Source organism: Nerophis lumbriciformis, linkage group LG32, assembly GCF_033978685.3.
Source record: "Nerophis lumbriciformis linkage group LG32, RoL_Nlum_v2.1, whole genome shotgun sequence".
In the NCBI taxonomy this organism is placed as follows: Eukaryota; Metazoa; Chordata; class Actinopteri; order Syngnathiformes; family Syngnathidae; genus Nerophis; species Nerophis lumbriciformis.
Genome location: NC_084579.2, coordinates 17,555,533 through 17,579,419, shown reverse-complemented (window position 1 = coordinate 17,579,419; position 23,887 = coordinate 17,555,533). Strand labels below are relative to the sequence as shown.

The window sequence follows — 23,887 nt, the reverse complement described above, 5'->3', positions numbered from 1 at the left end:
AGTGTCACATGGCTGCTACTTTTTCAGGCAGCTGTGACACTTTGTGACACCTGGATTCCTGTTTTGTAACTTCACAACTAGTTGTGTATTTTAAATGTATTCAGAGATTTAAAAGCGAAAAGAATGAAATAATCAATATGGCAGAATTATGTCGGTTAAAAGCTCTAAATTTCGGTTACAATATTTTTTTAATTAATTGCCCAGACCTACCAGTGTTAATAAATCAGTAATCATGACACATTAGATTTATATACTGTAAGTCTTCAGAGATAGGACTTTTAGAGATTTTCTAAAGATGTATGTCAAACTGTATGAATTTGGGGTTGAACTGTATACATTACTTTGATAAGGGCCGTGTGTCATGCCCAATTTTCCCAGATTGGTTCGATTTCAATTCATAAGGTTCTGAATCGATTAATCACGACTCGATTCATTTCAATAAATTTTGATATACACCTAAATATTGAAAATGTCAAAAAAACTCTAGACAGTATGAACGTGCTTCAAAATCTCAAAAGTGCAATTTTGAAATAAGAAAGGCATTGCAAGTGAAAGTGTTTTTGTATTGCAACATTCCATCACTGCATTAAGGTATTGTTTCTTCAAGTGCAAAATAACATCAATGAATATGTAAGCAATTCTTCTGGGAGTCTTATTTTGTTAGCAAAGTTGATATTTCTTCTTCTACTTTGTCAATTGATACACAGGAACTCTAGAGCTCTGACAAAGGCTGCTGTACGCTGAGGGAATTCGAAAGGTCCAAAAGAGTTTTGTCCCTTATCGATGTCTCGGCAGGACAAGTCGCTGCTCGTAGGTTTTGGTGTATTGTGCAATTCTGAAAGAGATGTTCCACCGTTATAAAGGCAGTACCACAGGGGCACATTGCAGAGTCTTTTGTAAAGATGTGAAGTCTGAGCCTTGAATGTCCAGTCTAATCTAGTCTAAAGATGGTTACTTGGTCTGGTCTGGAGAGGAGGGAGTGAGAGAGCATACTACTTGTTGTAGTTTGGATCCTCCCATAGCCATTGTTTCTTCTGTCTGTTCTTGATAGTCTTTGCTTCTTCATAAGTAATGTTTTGATCTTCTTAAGGCTGTTTTCCTTCCTCTTTTGTTAGCTGATCAGCTTCTTCATTGCCTTTCATATTACAGTATGGTAGTATCCACTGAATGATGGTGCTTTCAGTGGCTGCTTGCAGGCTGCCATGGCAGACACAAGAGGGTTGAGTTCTTGATTTTGAGGATTTTGCACAGCCTGTATTACGAACAGAGCATCAGAGAAGATGACAACTTTGGAGTGTGTTGCTTCTTTGTTCTCCAATACTGTTTTGGCTGCTGTCTGTAGTGCTTCTGACTCATCTTTGTAATTGCTAAAGTTTTTCAGTCCAGCACAGTCAATATCAATATCGATATCGTGGCATAATCAATATTGCTAAACATTTTAAGTTAACAACCCAAAATTGATCAAATAAGTTTCTTTACCCAGCCCTATTTTGTACTTACTTTTAACAAATTATGAATTTATTCAGGCCAAAACCCCATTACCGTGTTCTGAATATATTGATGATTTTTTGTCAGGGGTGCAGGATAAATATGTTAAGGATATTTATTGGGCAAATATGCCGAATTATGATGCCACACAAATTCCACATCAAAAAGCAGCTCGTATAGGCAAAAACAATGCTACAATGATGCTGGATTACATGTACTGTGCTGTAGGTGGGTTAGTGGGAGCAAATCAAAAACGCTCCTTTTCCGTCTTTAGTGCCATGCTAAGCCTTAGTTCATTGTAAACAAACATGGCGTCTTCACTGTTTCAGAGGAAGTCTTTTCGCGTGCTGCTTGGGCTAAATGTTCTTCAAACAATTCGCGAGGAGGGAAAAAAACATCTCGCTTGAATGCATCAAACCTAATCAGCCACCTGAAACGTGTGTTTTGAAATCCGTGGTAGATGCCTGCACTGCTAAAGAAGCTGCCCCAATGTCACCGGCAAAGAAAGGCTTGGGCTTGTTCCTGTGCTGTGGCATTTGAAAAGTGCAAAAAGTTTGCCAGAGATTGACCTGATAGTTGAAGTTATTGGCTTCTGTCAGGTCTTTCTTTCCTCCAGGTGTGCACAAACTACAGATAAATCTAAAAACCGATTAAAAAAAAAAAAAGAAACACATTATTGGTTGTCGGTCTTGAGAAGCAAGAAGTTATCTGTCTCGTCCTGAACAAAACAAAGCATCCCTTGTTTTTGTGTGCCTTAAAATGTGTGTTTATCCCCCCCAAAGTTTTCTGTGAGGATTCCAGGTTTTCCGAAGATTTAGGTCGAACTGAGTGACGAAAGGGGGCGTTCGTATTGAGAGGTTCCACTCTGTATTTCATTTAGAGCTGTTCCTCCAAGCATATTTGTAACCAGTCTCCTTCAGATGAACTTTGTAGCATTGTTTCCCCTTCACACATACTGTACACACACACACACATATATACCAGTTTCATTATTGAGCAATGCTGCAGAACAGTTTCCAGGAATACAGACTGAAAAAAAAAATGTCACCGCCTCTCTCACATACTCCCTCTCTTTCCCACTTCATATACACACACACACATGCACTCTGGCTTACTTACATAAAACTATGCATGCCTAAACACACACACACACACACACACACACACACACACACACACACACACACACACACACACACACACACACACACACACACTAGAGTCTGCATAGGGAAATGACTGTGTATTCTGGCACGTAAGCACTTACTCACCTGGGGAAAGCAGCACATAACAGTCTCTCTCTCGCCCTCTTTTTTCTTCTTCTTGTGCTCTCTCATGCACTATTGCAGAAGAAGGTGCTCAGACAGTCTTCGCAGTCAATCTAAGGGCGGCAGACAAACCGGCGACGTGAAGCCTGAAGTGGAGTTTGATGTGCGGCAACGTTCCTTAAAGTCTCAATAAAAAAAGACAGCATTCTCTCCGCGGCGTGACTGACTTTCCCGTGTCTTCCATATCCTGCGAAGCTCCATTGTGTCCGTTCGCTGTCAGTTGTAGCGCTGCCTCAAAGACTCCCTCTGCCTGCCTGTCATTATCTCTCTGTTCCTCTCCCATCTCCCCCAACCTCCTCTAGCGAGGATCGGATTCAACAAGTGCCAGTGCAGAGAGAGAGAGAGAGAGAGAGAGAGAGAGAGAGAGAGAGAGAGAGAGACAGAGAGAGAGAGAGAGAGAGAGAGAGAGAGAGAGAGAGAGAAAAAGAATGTGTGATAGAGCGAGCTGTGTGAATCAATGATGAAAGGAGTGGGAGGTTTACTTGTGTGTGTGTGTGTGTGTGTGTCTCCGATCAATGCAGTATCTATACGTCGCAGGGAGTGGGAGGGAGAGAAAAACACAGGCTACAGTTACAGACAGACAGAAAGTGGGCAGAGCTGGAGAGAATCAAGAGGGGAGGAGGAGGAGGAGGTGTGGGGACGAAAGGAGGGGGCGGGTGGCGGGGTATCGCAGAGACAGACTGAGAAAGTCATTTGAGGACAGTACGAGCCGAGAAAGACAATTAGATTGAGGCAACTTGGGCCACTCGGCCTCCTGGATGAGGTGAGCGTCCGCACGGGATCCTCACATGACCGCTCACGGTACCGCAATACCAAACAACTGTCAATATTATTGTTTGTATCAACAGGGAAGTTCAGACCGGGTATTATGGTATCAGAGGTGGGTAGTAACCAGTGTTGGGTTAGTTACTGAAAACCAGTAAGTAGTTAGTTACTAGTTACTTTATTTCAAAAGTAACTCAGTTACTAACTCAGTTACTTACACAAAAAAGTAATGCGTTACTGTGAAAAATAACTATTTAGTTACTTATTAAAAAAATAAAAATAAATTAAGGCTCCCATTAATGCCCTTTTAGCCTTCATTTCATTACTGTTATTGCACTGGAGAATAATACAATCTGTTGATAAACTTGACATGCATTTGCATCACTGAACTCTGAACAAAGACAAAGATATGTTTCAAAAGGTCAATTTATTTAGGGCCAGAACAAATTGACAAAACTATTTTAAATAGCTGCAACAAAACATACATAAGTAACAAACCGTATAATAACAACATAGCTGTAAACCTGGCTTCACCCAAGGAAGGCACACATGACGTGATTATATGTCATGTCACTATATACAGCACACATACTGCTTTACACACAAAGCCTAACCAGGCGTTTTTTTTCTCTCAAGGAATTGTGAAATAAAATTATGTCTTCAGTGAAGCCCAGAACACTCTACACATTTCCCAAGTTTTAGTTTAGAGAAAAGGAAAGATTGGCCTGGACCACTAGGATCCCTCTTTATGTTTGTGAACTTTATAGTCTATACATTTAGAGTGATGTGATAATCAAACACTCTAGAAGTCTAGAATGAAAGAGCAACAGTATATAAGAGAATTGACAGAGTGTGTACCTTCAGTGCTGAATGATGAGCCAAGGCAGAGTTTGGAGTGTCTTCTTTAGCTCGCTTTCCATGTTTATGTACTCACTGTCCACTGTGTCCAGTTACTTGGAAAATGCCCGATATAATGCTAATTAGCTTTGAAGTGCTGTTTTGGGCAGGAGATGGGATCTTTGATCCAAGAAACAACTTACATTTAATTAAAATTTTAACTAAAACTTTTCTTTGTGTTCGACAAAAGAAAAGTAGTGAGAATATCTCCATGTTAAGAAACTCTGCTTCGGCTCCGCCATGATGTTAGTAAACAGAGACACGCCCCCCGCCCCCACACACACACACACACAGCGCGTCTCTTGTGACACAGGAAGAATCAGAAGGACGACACCGCAGCTCTCCAATAAAACAAGATCTTCTCAGTTTCAAGCCGATACTATATAAAAAATATCGTAAAATAACGCAGTAACACATCATGTAGTAACGCTAAATGAGTTACTGAATATGAAAAATAACGCGTTAGACTACTAGTTACCGCTGAAAATAACGGCGTTACAGTAACGCGTTACTTTGTAAAGCGTTAGTCCCAACACTGGTAGTAACACACTACATTTACTTCGGTAACTTTTTGGATGAACTTTACTTTTCAGAGTAGTTTTGATGTAACCTGACTCTCGCCAGATTCTTGTAGTTCGCTGAGCTCCACACAAGGATCTGGGACTTTTCAATAGGAGATCTATTTCAGAAGGCGGGGCCTTGTAAAAAAAAATCATTGTTTGTGATTGGATAAACCACTTGTCCTTTATCTTGAATGACGTGCTACTTCAACCACTCACATCGAAATCAACCCGTGACGCATTTGAGAGCGACGCTGCGAAATCCAAAACAGAACAGCCGACATATTGGATAACGACAGAGGGAAAAGTTAATAAATGCCTTCAAAACCGTTCTCTGTTCATCTTTTAAAGAATTAATATTCGATAGATTCGACAAAACAGTTGCAATAGCAGAATCAATGTCAGCACATGACTCCTCGCTGCGTGCCGCCATTGTTGTCTGAATCAAACAGTCGTTTCGGCGCTACGTCACATCTATAAAATCCCGCCCGGCGATCCTGATTGGTTCATTAATTTTTGTTATCTTGAAGGAGTTTGCAATGCCCTCGAGCCCAGATCCTTGTGTGAAGCTCAGCGAACTACAAGGATCTGGCGGGAGCCAGGTTAGTTTTGCTGCACCATACTTGTTACTTTTGTGTATTTTTGTGAAGAAACAACGCAACTTATACTCAGTTACATTCCAATTCATTCCAATCGCTACATTTATCCATAACATAGGTCTTCAAAAGGAGTTCCAGGCCATATGTATTTATTGTTCTGTTGTCTCCGGCTTGTCCTTGTCCTCTCTCTCCAAGTGGTCAGGACAATGGAGGGCAGAAGTAGCAAGCGAGGACAAATCGCTCTTCTATCACCTCTAACGCGCCCTTGTCTCTGTCCTCCCTCTGCCTCACTCTTTTACTTCTCATTTATGTGGATATGGATTACGTGGTTCTTCCGTGTCACTCACTTTGCTCTTCTACCGTCTGTCTCCACATTTTGTTGCCAAGTTTACCGGATGGAATGCACAGAGTATGTGAGATTGCTTAACTCGTATGCAATTGGTCAGTGTGGTTGCCTGATCTGATAAGCCAGTACAAATCGCCACCTCATCGCAGGGCCAACACTGATAGACAACATTCACACTCACATTCACCCACTAGGGCCAATTTAGTGTTGCCAATCAACCAATCCCCAGGTGCATGTCTTTGGAGGTGGGAGGAAGCCGGAGAACCCGGGAGGGAACCCACGCAGTCACGGGGAGAACATGCAAACTCCACACAGAAGGATCCTGAGCCCTGGATCGAACCCAGAACCTTCGTATTGTGAGGCACACAACGCCTGTGCCACCCCCGTCAAAACTTAAAATACATAATTATTTGACTATAGGTCCATGTCCTTATAGAACGTTGCTAGATGCAGACTCGGACCACAATTTGGCACATGTCAATACAATTTGATGAACATGGCTGCCCGCCATCAAAGAAATTGTATTAGCAAGGAGAAGGGGAGCACTATGCGACTGACTGCCCGTAAGTCATCGAACAATTTGTCTAATAATTACACATGTATTCCAACATGACTTCCAAACCAACCCATGAGGGGCGCCACAAAAGTTATTTTCGTTTATGTGCGTAAACAAAAAAATGGGGAAAAAAGTGACTTTTTTTGTGTTTGCTAAATCTTTTGCAAAATGTAAACATTGAAGGGGATCATTATCACAATTTCAGAAGGGTTAAAACCATTAAAAATCAGTTCCAAGTGGCTTATTTTATTTTTCGAAGTTTTTTTCAAAATTTTACCCATCACGCAATATCCTTAAAAAAAGCTTCAAAGTGCCTAATTTTAACCATCGTTATATACACCCGTCCATTTTCCTGTGACGTCACATAGTGAACACAACAACACAAACAAACATGGCGCATAGAACAGCAAGCTATAGCGACATTAGCTCGGATTCAGACTCGGATTTCAGCGGCTTAAGCGATTCAACAGATTACACATGTATTGAAACGGATGGTTGTAGTGTGGAGGCAGGTAGCGAAAACGAAATTGAAGAAGAAACTGAAGCTATTGAGCCATATCGGTTTGAACCGTATGCAAGCGAAACCAACGAAAACGACACGACAGCCAGCGACACGGAAGAAAGCGAGGACTAATTCGGTGATCGCCTTCTAACCAACGATTGGTATGTGTTTGTTTGGCATTAGAGGAAACTAACAACTATGAACTAGGTTTACGGCATATGAAATACATTTGGCAACAACATGCACTTTGAGAGTGCAGACAGCCCAATTTTCATCAATTAATATATTCTGTAGACATATCCTCATCCGCTATCTTTTCCTGAAAGCTGATCTGTCCAGTTTTGGAGTTGATGTCAGCAGGCCAGGGAAGCTAGGGTCGATATTCTTCTCTTGATCACCTTCGGTGGCATAAGGGACGGTGTGAGCCAAGACATCCAAGGGGTTTAGCTCGCTCATCTGCGGGAACAAACTGCCGCCATTGCTTGCCGTGCTACCGAGGTCCTTTGTCCCTGAATTTCTCACACACTCAATGGGGGTCTGGCGGCAGATTTCTTTGACTTTATCGTTGGAAATGCATCTGCTTTGAGTGTCGCAGGATATCCACACATTCTTGCCATCTCTGTCGTAGCATAGCTTTCGTCGGTAAAGTGTGTGGAACAAACGTCCAATTTCTTGCCACTTTCGCATCTTTGGGCCACTGGTGCAACTTGAATCCGTCCCTGTTCGTGTTGTTACACCCTCCGACAACACACCGACGAGGCATGATGTCTCCAAGGTACGGAAAACAGTCGAAAAAAACGGAAAATAACAGAGCTGATTTGACACGGTGTTTGAGAAAATGGCGGATTGCTTCCCGATGTGACGTCACAACGTGACTTCATCGCTCTGAGAGCGAATAATAGAAAGGCGTTTAATTCGCTAAAATTCACCCATTTAGAGTTCGGAAATCGGTTAAAAAAATATATGGTCTTTTTTCTGCAACATCAAGGTATATATTACATAGGTCTGGTGATAATGTTCCCCTTTAAACTCCTAATAAAGAATATATTAAAAAAGTATAAAGAAAAAAAAAGGTTTTGTTTCATATTTCGGATGTAAGTAAACAGGGTCAAAAATATTTGCAACAGACAGTAGTGGTAGAGACTGCTTCCCAAGTAAATCCCAATAGGGACAGGCTAACAACAATCAAAATGAAGAAGACAATGTCCAACAAATCTGTGTGATCTTCTATGGCCTGGACCCAATTTTTTTCAGAATTATTAAAGAAGTTTTGGATACCTAGGCGCAATTGTCATATCCTCAATTGTCTTGTAAACTGTTAACAATATTGAAAAACTATTAGTTCGTGCAGGGGTCTCAAACCTTCATTACTATGAGAGCTACTTTACAAAAAAAGTCAGCTACTTGGGTTTTATTTATGTGACTGACAACATTTGAAATGTACTTCATTTCCAAAGCAGATCTCCACTCAAACTGTGCGGCTATTGCCTTAAATGCTGTTTTGTGGTAATTTGTCAATAAATAAAGGCCTTATATCTTAATGAGGCCCTGCGATGAGGTGGCGACTTGTCCAGGGTGTACCCCGCCTTCCGCCCGATTGTAGCTGAGATAGGCTCCAGCGCCCCCCCGCCACCCCAAAAGGGAATAAGCGGTAGAAAATGGATATCTTAATGAAACGGTTATAAAAATACTAACAGTTTAATTATTCTTTGACCCTTAAGTAAACTACTCAACCGGTTGGCAAGCTACTGGTAGTTCATGAGCTACCCGTTGGAGACACCTTCCCTAGTGTAATATTGTCCATAAGAAAAACAGACAATAGATGTGAGCTGCTGCTTTAAAAAAGATTAATTCTGAAAGTCATTAATTTTGCCAGACTTCGCTCATGTAGGAGGCAATAAACCACAATAGGTACTGGCTAACAACTGTCAACAAACGAAGGAAGGAGAATACAACATCCATCAATTTTCCCAATTTTCAAATTCAATCAGTCCAATCGTTAATACCAGGTTTTTAGTTTCGTTATGAAACACACAAACGCAATTATCACATCCTCAATCGTTAAAATGAAACTAACAATATTGTGCGAATGTCTACTATTGTCCGTACTGTAGGAAATACAAACAAAACATTTGATTTGCGGTTCCCCTTCAGTCTTAAAGGTGGTGATAAACTACAATAGAGACTGGTTGCCAAATGCCAAACAAATGTAGGTGAAGACATAATCCACCAAATTAACAAATGAGCCATACCCCAACTACACAAAGCTTTGTTAAAATGTTTTTTGATTTTCGCAATGAAACTTACAAATGCAGGCACAGCCCTAACATCATCTAGTGCAGGGGTCACCAACCTTTTTGAAACCAAGAGCTACTTCTTGGGTACTGATTAATGCAAAGGGCTACTAGTTTGATACACACTTAAATAAATTGCCAGAAATAGCCAATTTGCTCAATTTACCTTTAACTCTATGTTATACTGACCTTTGAACTATACTAGGTCAGAGTTCATTTATATTAAACACAAAAAACACTTTACATTTTAAGTGTTTATATATATATATATATATATATATATATATATATATATATATATATATATATATATTGTCATTTGTAAGTTACATGTAAGTGTGGTTTGAACAAGAATAGCTAAATAAATAAATCTATATATATATATATATATATATATTTAAAAAAAAGGGTATTTCTGTCTGTCATTCCGTCGTACATTTTTTTTCCTTTTACGCAAGGTTTTTTTGTAGAGAATAAATGATGAAAAAAACACTTAATTGAACGGTTTAAAAGAGAAGAAAACACGAAAAAAATGAAAATTAAATTTTGAAACATAGTTTATCTTCAATTTCGACTCTTTAAAATTCAAAATTCAACCGAAAAAAAGAAGGGAAAAACTAGCTAATTCGAATCTTTTTGAAAAAATAAAAAAAAAGAATTCATGGGGAACATCATTAGAAATGTTTACTCATTAAGACTAATTTTAGAATTTTGATGACATGTTTTAAATAGGTTATAATCTAATCTGCACTTTGTTAGAATATATAACAAATTGGACCAAGCTATATTTCTAACAAAGACAAATCATTATTTCTTCTAGATTTTCCAGAACTAAAATTTTAAAAGAAATTCAAAAGACTTTGAAATAAGATTTAAATTTGATTCTACAGATTTTCTAGATTTGCCAGAATATTTTTTTTAAAATTTTAATCATAATAAGTTTGAAGGAATATTTCACAAATATTCTTCGTCGAAAAAACAGAAGCTAAAATGAAGAATAAGTTAAAATGCATTTATTATTCTTTACAATAAAAAAAATACATTTACTTGAACATTGATTTAAATTGTCAGGAAAGAGGAAGGAATTTAAAAGGTAAAAAGGTATATGTGTTTAAAAATCCTAAAATAATTTTTAAGGTTGTATTTTTTCTCTAAAATTGTCTTTCTGAAAAATATAAGAAGCAAAGTAAAAAAAAAAAAAGAATTTATTTAAACAAGTGAAGACCAAGTCTTTAAAATATTTTCTTGGATTTTCAAATTCTATTTGAGTTTTGTCTCTCTTAGAATTAAAAATGTCGAGCAAAGCGAGACCAGCTTGCTAGTAAATAAATACAATTTTAAAAATAGAGGCAGCTTACTGGTAAGTGCTGCTATTTGAGGTATTTTTAGAACAGGCCAGCGGGCTACTCATCTGGTCCCTATGGGCTACCTGGTGCCCACGGGCACCACGTTGGTGACCACTAATCTAGTGAAACTATTGAAAACAAAATGGATTATGTTCACGTGTAACAATGACCATGACATAGATAGACCATGACATACAATATAGGGCCAGGTACTATACTTTCTTTTACCTAAACCGCCACATTTCAAAAGTAATCTGTCTTGACAGCCATCTGTTCTGTTTTTTTGTACCTAAGTAGTGCACGCAGGACCAAATACTTAGTCAACTTGTACAGTCATTGGTGATGACTTGAGCCATTAGTAAAGAGTCAAAGTCCCCACCAGGGACTTTGACTTGGGGAGAGCGGTTGGGAGAGTGACCGTGCCAGCAACCTGAGGGTTACTGGTTCGATCCCCAGCTTCTACCAACCAAGTCACGTCCGTTGTGTCCTTGAGCAAGACACTTCACCCTTGCTCCTGGGTTGTGGTTAGGGCCTTGCATGGCAGCTCCCGCCATCAGTGTGTGAATGAGTGAATGTGGAAATAGTGTCAAAGCGCTTTGAGTACCTTGAAGGTAGAAAAGCGCTATACAAGTATAACCCATTTATAATTTACCATATTTTAGTCTGTCTACTCATTGTTTCCATCTATTTTCTACTGCTTGTCCCTTTAGGGGTCGCGGAGGGTGCTGGAGCCTATCTCAGCTGCATTCGGGCGGAAGGCGGGGTACACCCTGGACAAGTCGCCACCTCATGGCAGCTCATTGTTTCCTGTGTCCCTAAACCCATACTATCAGAGGTGAAGACAGAATTCGCCAAGCATGCCAAATTTGATATGAAAAACGGGACAGTAAATATGAATTGCTGTGACAGTTGTAAATTGTGGTCACCTCCAGTCCTGTAGGTCAGTGTTTTTCAACTAGTGTGCCGTGAGATACAGTCTGGTGTGCCGTGGGAGATGATCTAATTTCACCTATTTGAGGTAAAACATATTTTTTGCAAACCAGTAATTATAGTCTGCAAATGATGTGTTGTTGTTGAGTGTCGGTGCTGTCTAGAGCTCGGCAGAGTAACCGTGTAATACTCTTCCATATCAGTAGGTGAGGGCTGGTAGCAAATTGCTTTGTAGCTGTCGGAAACAGCGGAAGGCAGTGTGCAGGTAAAAAGGTATTTAATGCTTAAACCAAAAATAAACAAAAGGTAAGTGCCCCTAAGAAAAGGCATTGAAGCTTAGGGAAGGCTATGCAAAACGAAATTAAAACTGAACTGGCTACAAAGTAAACAAAAACAGAATGCTGGACGACAGCAAAGACTTACTGTGGAGCAAAGATGGCGTCCACAATGGACATCCGAACTGGACATGACAATCGACAATGTCCCCATAAAGAAGGATTAAAACAAAGTAGATGCGGGAAATATCGCTCAAAAGGAAGACATGAAACTGCTACAGGAAAATACCAAAAAAACAGAAGAAGCCACCAAAATAGGAGCGCAAGACAAGAACTAAAACACTACACACAGGAAAACAGCAAAAAACTCCAAATAAGTCACGGCGTGATGTGACAGGTTGTGACAGTACACCTACTTTGAGACAAGAGCTATTTTGATACATGCTTGGTTATGGTTTAAAGTCATATCCAACAATTGTGACAACGACTTTTTACTGTCAACTGAGTTTCGTTTTTTAATGATTTCTGCCGGTGGTGTGCCTCCGCATTTTTTCAACGCAAAAATGTGCCTTGGCTCAAAAAAGGTTGAAAAACACTGCTGTAGGTGTCCACAAATCACAATCGACTTGTTGCCTAATATAAAACCAATGAAGTTGGCCATATGTCCCATAACATATCGACATAACACAACCCATTTGGCATGGGTATTCAAAATCAAAATCACATCTTCAATGTTCCCAACAGAATAGTGATATAAGCTTACCAATGTGACATAACCTGCAAAGGCCAACACAACAAAGGCCTGAGACATTATAAATCATCAAGATATAAAATCGTGCAACTTCTGAAAACCCTGGAGGGAAGGAGTCAGGAGGGAAGGAGTTACTTAATTTTGCTGAAGCAAAGTTTAACTTTTTTTTGCAAAAGACACAATACTCCTTTGAATTACATAAATGAGCAACCCTGTCCGAAGTGTGGCATTTGGGCCATTTTAAGCCCGCAGCTTGTTTTCCTTGGCCAATAATGTAGACATAAAATTAAGGCTTTTAATTCCATCTTTCAATTTTTTTTTTAGAAATGGCGCCGTGGGTGGTAAAAGTTTGGACACTCCTGGATTAGAGGCAATATTGAAACATTTTTGCAGCACATGGGCCATTTAATCAAGGGTAGAAAATGTAATCTGGAAGTAGCTCCAAAGTTCTGACCATTTTTGTAATACAATAGTTTTTGTTTTGTTTGGCTTTACTCTTGAGTAAGTGTTGCGTGTTTACTATGAATCATGCAAAAGACCTTTTTACCAAACACCTACACGCTGTAAACAAGCAAGAATTAAGCTTGTATTTCTGCACAAATTAATCACCAGTGTAAATTAAGAAGTTACGCCTCAGTTGCTGGCTTTTTCTGCTGTTGTCAACAGGTTTTTGATGCGAGGGGGCGGTGGGCAGGAGAACAGATGTCGCATGTCCAGAGTTAGCGAAGGAAAGACAATACCAGACGATTAGTTAATTAACAATTCATTAACAAGTAATTAATTCATACACTTGTGCAAGCTAATGATACCATACATGATGGAACATTCTGAGATTTTGAGAGAGACATCTAAGACTTACCGTATTTTTCGGACTACAAGTCGCAGTTTTTTTTCATAGTTTGTACGACTTATACTCAGGAGCGACTTATGTGTGAAATTATTAACACATTACCGTAAAATATCAAATAATATTATTTAGCTCATTCACGTGAGAGACTAGACGTATAAGATTTCATGGGATTTAGCGATTAGGAGTGACAGATAGTTTGGTAAACGTTTAGCATGTTCTATATGTTATAGTTATTTGAATGACTCTTACCATAATATGTTACGTTAACATACCAGGCACGTTCTCAGTTGGTTATTTATGCGTCATATAACGTACACTTATTCAGCCTGTTGTTCACTATTCTTTATATATTTTAAATTGCCTTTCAAATGTCTATTCTTGGTGTTGGGTTTTATCAAATACATTTCCCCCAAAAATGCGACTTATACTCCAGTGCGACTTATATATGATTTTTCCCTTCTTTATTATGCATTTTCGGCCGGTGCGACTTATACTTCCGAGCGACTTATACTCCGAAAAATACGGTACATATTTCTTCAGTCTTCCAGAACCTGAAAGTCAGAGTCCAAACTAACTCACGATATTTCATGTGAGCAAGCATCAAATGTCTAACTCGGGACAATTACGTTGCTTTGTCTTTTTGTGTCTATTTTGCGGCTTTTCCTGAAAAGAGCAGCTTCAAGGAAATAAACACAGTAAATACTGTGTTTCCTACAAAGAACCATTTGTGTTTTGCATTTCAGCACAATATTTCTGACATTTGTAATTCAAAAAATGTAACAAATCTCCCCTACGGAGGACGGTGTGTCTCAGAAGGAGATACAAAATATACAGGGTCACATTATCGGTTGTATTATTGAAATTAAGGAAGACTATTTTTTGGTAATTAAGGGGAAAACTGCACTTTTTCTTCTTCTTAATTTTGCCCAACAGCGAGAATCCTAATGTGAGACGAGAACAGACGTCTTCTTCTTTTCTGTGCGCTCCGGATAGCAAAAAGCGGAAGGTGGCTAACAATGCAGATGATAGGGATTCCGCCTGTGTCACTACACCAGAAAAGTAGTTCCACTGTGGTAGCTCCTACAATAATACTGACTATGTTTCCATGAACTAAACTAGACTATTTCTCAAATAGTTCGTTTTTTTGTAATTTCACACCTACATTTACACTTTCTAATGCGACTATTGGTCATACGCCGTGTGCCTCCCGTACACTGGAGGGCGCTTATTTCCTTTTAGCGTAGATAAATGCATTGCTTTTCTGGTTGACCTATGTCACACCAAAACAAGGCATCTTTTCGGCTGCTCACTAGTCAACAGCGCAGTTCTTGTTGTACCCGATTACAAATATTACATCTCTAATGGCAATGCTGATGTTAAATAGCAGTCAGTGTCAACAAATTATCCGAGATTGTGCCACAAATATGACACTATAGTGTCAAGTTTGTAACATGTTTCAGAGACCTCCATGGTAGTATTTTAGCAAGGAGGTCTCGGATATGTTGGATGCGAGTCTGAAGCAAAGATTGGTGGGAGAGAGTCGTTTTATAGGAATTTTTGGACAGGGAATGGACAGAAAACTTTCGAACGTTTCAAAGTTCACTCAATAAGCTCTGTGGATTGATGGTTGATGGAAGGAGTTTGAAGTCCGAAGGAACAGACTGAGTGCCCCGATACCGTTTTGAGTGCGAGTTGCTATTGTTCTGGACAAGCTTGTGAGTTGTGCCGAATCCAGAGTCATTGCTAATCAGTCTGGGGTGCACAAATGCACTGTGAAGAGGTTTGTTTACGCATTCTTCTTTGTCTTTAATATTCCTGCTTTATTGTTTTCCATGATCTCATTTGTATTTGTTTTTGGAGTCCGAACAATTATACAGCAACCTTCTTAAAAATGTATTTTTTTCTCTCCCATCGATGGACTTCAAAATTATTCATTCTTTTAATTTGTGAACAATTATACAGTCTTATCATTATTTCAGTTGTTGCTATGTTTTGACTGAATGGGATCCGCTTCCAGGTTATATTGCCCGTTGATGCCCGATACAAAGGGTCACCTCCAGTACCCACACCCACTCAAGAGATCTGGTTTTCAATCGCATAATTTAGGTGTGTTAGTCCAACTTTTCAAAAGCCAAACACGATCACCATCACGATTTACCATGAATTGATTAACGTGGACCCCGACTTAAACAAGTTGAAAAACTTATTCTGGTGTTACCATTTAGTGGTGAACTGTACGGAATATGTACAATCTACTAATAAAAGTTTCAATCAATCAATCAATCAATCAGATTAAGGTGTTTCCATGGGTTGTAGAATGCTTATTTTGAACGGAACTATTTGAGAAATCAGATTAATTTAGAGCATGTAAATGTAGTCAACTTCACTACAGCTTGGTAAATATGCAGGTAATGGCATTTAACGGACCGTTTTTTAGGTGTGTTTTTAAGGTGAAACAGGTGAATCCCGCCCTACCTGCATTGAAAACGCCATTGTGCTAGCAGTTTTTAACTTTCTAGAACGCACAGGAAAGGGAAACACGTGTTTTTATCCCATAGAAATTGATGGGAAAAATCCTCACCAAAAGTGCAGTTTTTTCTTTGAACTACTTTTTTCACTTGAATAACATTTAAATAAGCATGTAAATTAAATGAGATTACACCACAGATTAGGTCACAGTTATTAGTCAAACCAGAATTTGTGAATGTTATGTCTTAAAACTGGACAAGAATGTTTTTTTTTACTTTTTACATTTGAGTGACAATTACAAAATGTTAAAAAAAAAAATTGTACCTATACATAAGTTAATTAAATTAAGACGTTTCTGATGTTTTATGTATAAGGGGGTGCTAAAAAAATTGATTCACTTGTGAACCGCAAATCTTATTTGTTCTGATTCGACTCATTTTCAAGAATCTATTAAAAAAAAAAAAAAAATTTTTTTTTATATTTATTCATTAATAAACTGTAGGCAATTTTCACGCTTAATTGTCGAGTGTATATCTCATAGTCAGCAGGCAAGAAGAGCTTTTTTACCCCTTTGTGAAAAGTTTTATCATAATCTTTACACCAAATAATATATTAAGAGAATCAAATCTTCCCCCCAAGAATCTGAATCAAATTGTGAGTGGTTGCAAAACTCACTATTGGTAAAGCATTTGGTTAACTTATATTTGGACTCATGTGACAGTTAGGAATGTCAAAATGTTATATAAAACTGACACTTTGACACTTGAACACATTATTTTCCTTATTTTCTCGGGGTGTAAAGGTATCGAAGATACCGGTATTGCGGTTTCAAAATCATCACAATAATGTTGTGACGTTAGGACTGCACGATTATGGCCAAAATAATAATCACAATTATTTTCATCAATAATGAAATCACGATTATTGAAAGTTAATTAAAACAAATTTTATGGCAGTTTCTATTTCAAACAAACAGTATGTGAACTTGGCTTTCATTTCAAAATGAAACTATAAAAATGTTTTCATTAATAATAATATAAAATGTAAAAAAGACAAAGGGCTAACTAAAATAAATATGCCCTTGCAGAGTGCAATCATACAGTTCAAACAAATGAAAACAATTAGATTATGAACGAAAGCCACATACAAAGTGACATATTCATTCTACTGCTCAAAGTATTTGTCTTTGGCCAAATACAACATGATATGATGATGACAAACATGACCCGTTATTTTGGCGTGTCTTGGAGAGGTGTATACATATGGGGTCCCATGGTTCACGGTTGATGTTACGGTTGTCTATATTTTGGGCACCCTCGCTTTTGTAGCTGTTTGTTGGGGTTTTGCAGCCGAGCCTGTTTTTTTAATTGTTAATATCACCGATGATCACCCTCATTTAAACGTAGCTGCCAAATTCGAGATCACGATTAAAATTAGATTAATTGTGCAGTCCTACATGACGTCTGATGGTATGAAATATAGATGTCCGATAATATCGGACTGCCGATATTATCGGCCGATAAATGCTTTAAAATGTATTATCGGAAATGATCGGTTTCAAAATTATCGGTATCGGTTTCAAAAAGTAAAATTTATGACTTTTTAAAACGCCGCTGTGTACACGGACGTAGGGCGAAGTACAGAGCGCCAATAAACGTTAAAGGCACTGTCTTTGCGTGCCGGCCCAGTCACATAATATCTACGGCTTTTCACACACAAACACACACACACACACACACACACAAGTGAATGCAAGGCATACTTGGTCAACAGCCATACAGCTCACACTTATGGTGGCCGTATAAACAACTTTAACACTGCTACAAATATGCGCCACAATGTGAACCCACACCGAACAAGAATGACAAACACATTTCGGGAGAACATCCGCACCATAACACAACATAAACACAACAGAACAAATACCCAGAACCCCTTGCAGCACAAACTCTTCCGGGACGCTACAATATACACCCCCCGCTACATCCTACCCCCCCCACCCCACCCACCTCAACTTCCTCATGCTCTCTCAGGGAGGGCATGTCCCAAATTCCAAGCTGCTGTTTTGAGGCATGTTAAAATAAATAATGCACTTTGTGACTTCAATAATAAATATGGCAGCGCCTTGTTGGCATTTTTTTCCATAACTTGAGTTGATTTATTTTGGAAAACCTTGTTACATTGTTTAATGCATCCAGCGGGGCATCACAACAAAATTAGGCATAATAATGTGTTAATTCCACGACTGTATATATATTGGTATCGGTTGATATCGGTATCGGTAATTAAGAGTTGGACAATATCGGAATATCGGGTATTGGCAAAAAAGCCATTATCGGACATCTCTAGTATGAAACAAAAACTTAGTGAGTGTAGTTTTTTTTGGCGCTTTTGCTTTGGCCCGTCTAAAAATGAACTACATCTCCCATAATCCTCTGCGCAGCACAAGACCAAAGGGCGTGTGCGAAAGGTGGTGGAGTGGAACACAGTAAGAGATCAGAGTAAATAATAGGAATTTTTTTTATGGACATTTCCTGATCATTTCACCAAAGTCCATCAATAACATTTTGAGTTATGTTGCTTATGCCGCTTTCCAGTTACCTCCAAAGTTGGAATTCGGAGCTGGGAATGACGTCACTGTCGAGTTTTGAGCGTTCCAGTTGCGATAAGATCGACACATCCACGAAAGCTATTTTTGCGCTTGCCTTGTCCGAATATAAACAACTTATGGGAAAATATGCACTCTTTCTGCAACCTTCAAACACGGTGGATGAAGAGGAAACATAGTGATGTACAGCGTATATACCACATGAAATAAATGCAGTTTACACTACAGTGATGTTATCATATATAAACTTCAACAATACATTGTATGTGGCTGATTTACTGCAACAAAAACTAATCAGAAGTGGTAATAATGGATATTATAGAAGCGCATAGAGCAGGCATCTTTGAAACAAACTTGAGGGTGGTGAGAATTCTCCGACTTTCCGAGTCGGAAATTCGACCAAGAGGGGCACCATAACAAACAGACAAACAAACTCCCTGTGATAATTTCGTTTCGAGAGATTTTGATATCTTAACATCCCTATTTTCGAGGTAAAATAGTTTTTGAAACACAAACGAATAAGAAATTGAAGGTTTTGCCTTAGATCAGGGGTCGGCAACCCAACATGTTGAAGGAGCCATATTGGACCAAAAATACAAAAAACAAATCTGTCTGGAGCCGCAAAAAGTTAAAAGCCTTATGTAAGTTTTATAATGAAGGCAACACATTAAGTTAGTGTCTCAGCGGGTGAGATAACTCCTGGAAATTACTGGCTTAAAACTGCCAAAGGTATAGATGTGTGTACCCAAGTTAAAGGAAGGACAGGTTGTCTTCTTCTAATGGATGTATTACAATCTTTGCAAGCTGGGTAACGTTTGCTGTAGTCTGGAACAATATGGCACACAATCCGATATGCAGCCAATATTACATACAGATAAAGTGTCATGAGACATGCAAATATAAATTAAATACACAGAGGACAACGGTAAAGGAAATTAAATGAACTCAAATATACGTACAAACGAGGCATAATGATGCAATATGTACACACAGCTAGCTAAATAGCATGTTAGCATGGATTGTTAGCACTCCAGGCAAGTCAATAACATCAACAAAGCTCACCTTTGTGCATTCACGCACGGCATAAAACGTTTGGTGGACAAAATGAGACAAAGATGGAGTGGCATAAAACACGTCTTTCTGTGGCAGCGACGGAGAAAGTTGTACACATAAATAACCAACTACGGTGAGTTCAAGGACCGCCAAAATGAGTACGACAAAACGGCACTGGCCAAATACTGTCATCAGTGAAGCATAAACACAAACATATTCAACACTAGGCTTTCTAACAATTAGGAAGGTTTGTGTTATGTTTGTCCTCCTACTGAAACATTATTAAAACAAATTTATTTTCCCCCCATCTTTTTCCATTTTTGAAAAATCTCCAGAGAGCCACTAGGGCGGTGATAAAGAGCCGCAAGTGGCTTGAGAGCCGCGGGTTGCTGACCCCCTCCTTAGAGTGGGCCATGCATTCATTATACCGTACTTCTATCGTTCGGCACTAAAGTCACAACCAAGTGTTTTACTGTTTTTACGTGTTCGTTTAAGATTGGATGACTTCTTTTGCATCTACCTGACATTGAAAATGTTAAACCGCAATTGAAGCTTAATAAAGTTAGACAGAGTGTTTAATCATGATCACAACTTAGTGTATAAGTGCCTACCTTATTTTTACACTTCAGTGTTTTATTTTTTAATAAGGTTAACGGATTTATTGTTGCTGTGACTTTATGTGTTTTGTTCTTACGTCTTGCAGTTAGGAAATTGTTAACACTAATGTGACATCCAAGAGGGTTCAAATGTAACTTAAAACAGTGCAATGTTGGTGACAGATTGACCCCAGAACAGGTTGTGTCTGTTTTCATGATCTCTAATGGGGGAAAGTGCTTGTAAACAAGAACAAATCAGTGTGTCAAGCAGGGGTCTCAACCTCTCAAATATTGTGTGGCCCTCTACCAAACTTCGTATTTGAGTATAATTGCGGCTAATAGTTAAATATATTATGGCAATCTTGAATGGCACTAGTGTTGTCCCAATACTAATATTTTGGTACCGGTACCAAAATTATTTCGATACTTTTTTTAAATAAAGGGCACCACAAAAAATTGCATTATCGGCTTTATTTGAACTAAAACAATCTTAGGGTACATTAAACATATGTTTCTTATCGCAAGTTTGTCCTTAAATAAAATAGCGAACATACAAGACAACTTGTCTTTTAGTAGTAAGTAAGCAAACAAAGGCTCCTAATTAGTCTGCTGACGTATGCAGTAACATATTGTGTCATTTTCCATTCTATTATTTTGTCAAAATTATTAAGGACAAGTGGTAGAAAATGAATTATTAATCTACTTGTTCATTTACTGTTAATATCTGCTTACTTTCTCTTTTAACATGTTCTATCTAAACTTCTGTTAAAATGTAATAATCACTTATTCTTCTGTTGTTTGAGACTTTACATTAATTTTGGATGATGCCACAAATTTGGGTATCAATCCGATACCAAGTAGTTACAGGATCATACATTGGTCATATTCAAAGTCCTCATGTGTCCAGGGACATATTTCCTGAGTTTATAAACATAATATAAAAAAAATTTTAAACGAAAGAAGATGTTGTGATGCCAAAAAATATCGACGTAATCATAGTAGACGAGATACTAGGGATGATGTTTGATAAGAAATTATCGAGTTCGAGCCTATTATCGAATCCTCTTATCGAACCGATTCCTTATCGATTCTCTTATCGGGTCCAGATAGGTTGTTGTATATGGAAAAAAAACACAATATTTGGTTTAACAAATCACTTCACATTCTCTACTGCTCGCTACTATAGTATTACCATATCTGAGTTATTGTGCAGAAATGTGGGGAGATAACTACAAATGTGCGCTACATTCATTAACCGTGTTACAAAAAGATCAATTAGACTGATACATAATGTTGGATATAGAGAACATACAAACCCTTTATTTATTATATTAAAGTTCGATGATTTGGTAAAATTGCAAACAGCTAAAATGATGTGGAATTAAATGATGGAATGGATTAAGTAAAGAAGTTAAACATTGTACTGATATGATCCAGTTTAAGAGGTTGTTCAAATGAATAGTGCTTACAAAGTACAAAGAAGAAGAATTATGAGAAATACTTTCAACCTTATTGAAAGTAAGATATTCTTCATCTCAGTATATTAATAATGACAGAATTAATTAATTACATATTACAAAACTGTTGTATATACTAATTCACAGATATTTTATTATAAAAAGGTCAGTAAATGATGTATATACAGTATTTGTAAACTCTATGAAGTGGGAAAGGGGTAGGATTAAATAAGCTTTACTTCTTCCTACTCCTGTAAAGTGAAATGATATGAAACTGTGATGTATTATACTGTAAGTGTGTTCATGTTCCAAATAAACTAAAGAAATAAAGAAAGCACCAGTGATGCCTAATGATCAGAATCAGAATCAGAATCAGCTTTGTCATTACGCAAGGTAACGAGATTGAGGCCATTCCATACAGTGCGATGTGTGCATGCTAGAAAAACAATGTGCAAATATATAGAAATATAAAAAATGTAGAAGTGCAATGAATATGGTGTGAAATTAATATATACATGAAAAAACAAAACAAAAACAGGGTGGTTGGTCCAATGGGTTATTGCACCGGAGAGAAGGCAGTTATGAGGGACAATGGGGCAGTCCGTTCAGGATGGTTATGGCCCTGGGGAAGAAGCTGTTCTTTAGCCTGTTTGTTTTGGTTTTAATGCACCTGTAGCGCTTCCCAGAGGGCAGCAGGTGGAACAGGTCAGAGCCAGGGTGGGTGCTGTCCTTGATGATGGCACTGGCTCTGTTGAGGCAACGGGAGGTGTAGATGTCCGTCAGAGAGGGGAGAGGGCGGCCGATGATCTTCTGAGCCGTCTTGACCACTCTTTGCAGCCTCTCCCTGTCTGCTGCAGTGCAGCTGCCGTACCATACCGTAATACAGTAGGTCAGCAGGCTCTCGATGGACGAGCGGTAGAAGGTCAGCAGCAGGTCAGGCTTCAGGTTGTACTTCCCGAGGACTCTAAGGAAGTGTAGCCGCTGCTGAGCCTTCTTGATGATTGGTGTGGTGTTGACTGTCCAGGAGAAGTCATTAGAGATGTGGACTCCAAGGTACCTGAAGGTGTGGACCCTCTCTACACGCTCGCCGTTGATGTAGAGGGGGGCAGGGTCGGTGCTGCTCCTCCTGAAGTCGACGATGATCTCTCTGGTCTTGCTGGTGTTGAGAGCGAGGTTGTTCTCCGAAGACCAGGCCGTCAGCTTCAGGACCTCCTCTCTGTAGGCAGCCTCGTCACCCCTGGAGATGAGCCCGACCACTGTGGTATCGTCGGCGAACTTGACGGTAAGGTTGTCACTGTGGGCCGGACTGCAGTCATGGGTGTAAAGGCAGTAGAGGAGGGGGCTCAGCACACAGCCCTGTGGGGAGCCGATGCTCAGCGTGCGGGAGGATGAGAGGTGCGGGCCAAGTCTCACATTCTGGGGTCGGTGATGTCATGATCCGTGGTCGGATCATGTTTTGTTTAGTTATGTTCTGTTAGTTTTGGACTTCCTTAGTTTTGTGCACTTCGGGGGTTTGTTTTAGTCACCATGGTTACTTATGATTTTCACCTGCCTTGTACGCGCACCTGTTGCTCATCAGAGACTCTATTTAAGCCTGCCTTTTCCGGTCACTCGTCGTGGCTTCATTGTTTGCATTTGCAACAGTTACGTTGGCATTCTGGTTTTCGAGCTCATGATTCCTGTGCTAAAGTTACCTTAGCTTCTAGTATTCCTGTGCTAAGTAAGTTTTTGCTTTAGCTTCTCGTGCGAACGGCAGGCTTTCCTTTTGTTTCGTTCCTGTCTGTTGTAATGTGTATGATTTATGAGAAATAAATGATCTCCTACCTGCACGCTTTCGTCTGGAGCCGTCAGTTTTGAGGCCCGGGGGAACGAACCGCAGCACGCTGCACCCCACCGTGACAAATGACTGAGCTATGTGACGTCATTTCTTGTGATGTCCTACGGGGCATTTCTTGTCGGGACGGGATTCGTTCCCAGGGATTCGAATAAAGAACCAACTCTTTTTCTTTACTATAGTGGTCTCGATAACAAGTACCGGTTCTCAAAAAGGGATTTGAGTCCGAGGACTCGGTTCTTTTCTTATCAAACAACCAGGAAAACCGGGTTCGAGCATCATCCCTACTAGATACGCTACTGTACTTGGTATCATTACAGTGGATGTCAGGTGTAGATCCACCAATGGCGTTTGTTGACATTGTGACGCCGGTGAGCTACGGT

At 39.1% G+C, this 23,887-nt stretch overlaps 1 protein-coding gene across 2 annotated transcripts in view; it reads right to left on the bottom strand.

Moving 5' to 3' along the window:
• LOC133574939 (nucleus accumbens-associated protein 2) overlaps positions 1-23,887 on the bottom strand; it is a 124,723-nt gene that overhangs the window by 27,967 nt on the left and 72,869 nt on the right. Inside the window, exon 1 of one of the 2 annotated variants that reach the window (XM_061927303.2) lies at positions 2,760-3,122. The exons of the other annotated variant lie outside the window; for it this stretch is intronic. The gene's annotated coding sequence lies outside the window, so the exon portion shown is untranslated. Of the gene's footprint in view, positions 1-2,759; positions 3,123-23,887 lie in introns of those variants that run through there. 2 annotated transcript variants of the gene reach the window in all.